Raw genomic sequence first — 3,520 nt, forward strand, 5'->3', positions numbered from 1 at the left:
GTGCATTGGTAGCTCATAATAATTGGAATGTACATCAGTTGGACATAAAAGGTTACGTTCTTGAATGGAGATTTGCATGAGGAGGTGTATGTATCGCAGCCTCATGGTTTTGTTCAAAGAGGGCAGGAAAACAAAGTGTGCAGGTTGAAAAAGGCTTTGTATGGTTTAAAGCAAGCTCCACGAGCTTGGTATGAAAAGATACATGCATATTTGACTGCACATGGTTTTCAGAATAGTCCAACAGAAAGCACTTTGTATGTTAAACGTGTGGATGATGTACATCTAATCATTGCTCTCTATGTCGATGACATGCTGCTCACAAGACCAAATGAGAGTCATATTACTGATTTTAAGGTTGATTTGAATGCCTCTTTTGAGATGTCAGATTTGGGACATTTGCATCATTATTTGGGGATACAATTTAAGTAATGTGATGGAGGTATTGCTTTGTGTGTGTGTGTGTGTGTGTGTGAGAGAGAGAGAGAGAGAGAGAGAGAGAGAGAGAGAGAGAGAGAGAGAGAGTATTATGTGTGTGTGTGTGTGTGTGTGAGAGAGAGAGAGAGAGAGAGAGAGAGAGAGAGAGAGAGTGAAAGTATCATGTGTGAGAGAGAGAGAGAGAGTGAAAGTATCGTGTGTGTGTGTGTGTGTGAGAGAGAGAGAGAGAGAGAGAGAGAGAGAGAGAGAGAGAGAGAGAGTATTATGTGTGTGTGTGTGTGTGAGAGAGAGAGAGAGAGAGTGAAAGGATTATCATGTGTGTGTGTGTGTGTGAGAGAGAGAGAGAGAGAGAGAGAGAGAGAGAGTATTATGTGTGTGTGAGAGAGAGAGAAAGAGAGAGAGAGAGAGAGAGAGAGAGAGAGAGAGAGAGAGAGAGTATTATTTGTGCATGCGTGTGTGTGTGTGTGTATGAGAGAGAGAGAGAGTATCATGTGTGTGTGTGTGCGCGTGCACGTGTGCGCATGTGAGAGAGAGAGAGAGAGAGAGAGAGAGAGAGAGAGTTATAGCATGTGTAAGAGAGAGAGAGAGAGAGAGAGAGAGAGAGAGAGAGAGAATGAAAGTATCATGTGTGTGTGTGTGCGCGCACGCACGCGCGTGTAAGAGAGAGAGAGAGAGAGAGAGAGAGAGAGAGAGAGAGAGAGAGAGAGAGAGAGAGAGAGTATCATGTGTGTGTGTGTAAGAGAGAGAGAAAAAATAGCAAGTGTGTGTGTGTGTGTGTGTGTTTGAGAAAGAGAGAGAGTTATTGCATTGATCAAGCCATGTGTGTGTGCTGTGTGTGTTTGAGAGAGTCCTCATATTGATGTTGAAAGTGTTTTGAATGTTTAATAATTTGAATAGCAGTAGATATTTGAAAGACGTTAATATTTTATTTATTCAAATAGGAAAAGTGTGTGTGTGTGTGTGTTATTATTATTATTATTATTATTATTTATGTTATTTGAATAGCAAAAGTGTGTGGGTGTGTGAGAGTGTGTGTGTGAGAGAGAAAGAGAAAGAGTGGAAGTACTTCAAAATATTTTAGTCATCCAAATGGGAAAAGCGTGGGTGGGGAAAGTGTGTGTATGGGATTGTGATTTGAATTGCATGTAGTTATTAGTATGTGTTAACTTTGTAGTATACATTGTGCTAATTACGTTCTTATATGCATTAGTAGTTTAACTTCTTATACACACACACTCACACACGCACCGAGGAAAGTCTCTGACTTGCATGTAGTTATTAGTATGTGTGCTAACTTTGTAGTATACATTGTGCTAATTACGTTCTTATATGCATTAGTAGTTTAACTTCTTATACACACACACTCACACACGCACCGAGGAAAGGCTCTGACTTACATGTATTAATTCAAACACACGTGCACACACATAGTAGTTACAATTTGTTTCTTTACACTGATGTGCATGCATAGATTAGTTACAATTAAAATTTACACTCACAGACATAGTAGTCATGCATCTACTTATATGTATGTATGTATGTATGTATGATTGACAGAGATGGAAGAGGTTACTTGCATATTTTTTGAGCACATGAGGAGTACTCTTTCCTTTGAGGAGAGGGTGAATTTGGTTGCTGAATTTGAGCATCGTTTTTTTCCATAGTCCCAAAATGTATCCCAAAGCATAAGCTCCTCCGAAAATAAATTTGGTTTTCTTCTTAAATGGTTTCGGTTCTAGATTGCTTTTTGTATTTGAATGGATTTTATTTTTTCATTCTTTTCTTATAATCTTTCTTTGCTAAATATAAAAAAGATCATGATTATTATTAATGTATAGTTTGATTACATTTTATGCAGAGACATGTCATTAAATATCTTAAAGTTGACTTATGACAATAATAAATTGTTAGATACTGCCTTCTTTGAGGAGATGCCACAATTGGGCTTTTTTGGATGCTAGCCTAGCCCAAAATGGGAAGTCCTTGGATTTGATGGGTGGGATGATGTTAATCCTCGGTATATTTATATAGTCTTGGATCATTATAGACTAGACGACAATCTCAAGCCCCTCTTAATGAAAGAGGCATTGGGATTACGAGATGGCTTTTACATTGTGGGTAGTAGATGTAGGAGCTCCGAGGAAAAGCGTTTCATTTTTAGTGAAATTCTGAAGTGCATTCCATTAAGGAAGTTGGTAAAGATAATGTAATAAGCTTTTAGATTATTGATGGATGTCTCTTTCTCTCTCTGTCTCTCTCTCTCTCTATTTGTTTGTCTTTCTCTCTCTCTTTCTCTCATATAATCATGTAATACACAAATAGTTACTCTTACGTATTTATTGTGTATTTGGATTATAAAAATAGAGAGATCATAAAATTTTTAATTTTTTTGGTTTCTCTGTGTGATTGTGTAGAAGGAAGCACATGGACGATAACATCAAAGCTGGTGATTTCGAATCCAATTCTCTATTCAACTTGAGGTTGGTTTCTTTGTTGGCCTTTTTATCTTTATCTATTTGTGTGTTTATTGTATGGTTGGCTAGAGAGAGAGAGAGAGAGAGAGAGAGAGAGAGAGAGAGAGAGAGAGAGAGAGAGAGAGAGAGAGAGAGAGAGAGAGAGCATTAAAATGTTCTCTATTTCTTTTTTAATCTCCACGTTTAAATAATTTACAATATTGGTGTGCTTGGCTACATAAGCAATAAACATTCCATTTATTAGACTATTGCCTTAGAAATTGTAGAGAGAGTTCTAGAGAGAGTATAATGGGTCTTAGAGAATTTACAAACTATAGTAGCCTAGAGAATAGTTCTTTTAACTTCAGAAACGTTTTTAAAAAAGTTTAAAAATTTTATGATTTTGCCAATACATAAAATATATATAGACACTTATATGTATCTCTATGATAGTTTTCTAGGAGGAATCTACATGTGTATAGGTAGGTTTCTAGGGTTGGTTATATGTTGGCAAAGATATGAAGAGATATTTAGCCTCAACATATTAATTTTAAATTTCAGCAAATGGAGATTCAGAATGATAACAACCACTCAAGAGATGTACTGGCCAGCGAAGGATTCTTCCAATGAAG

This window comes from Cibotium barometz, chromosome 10 (assembly GCF_041138505.1).
Source record: "Cibotium barometz isolate CiBa-2024 chromosome 10, ASM4113850v1, whole genome shotgun sequence".
NCBI classification, from domain to species: Eukaryota; Viridiplantae; Streptophyta; class Polypodiopsida; order Cyatheales; family Cibotiaceae; genus Cibotium; species Cibotium barometz.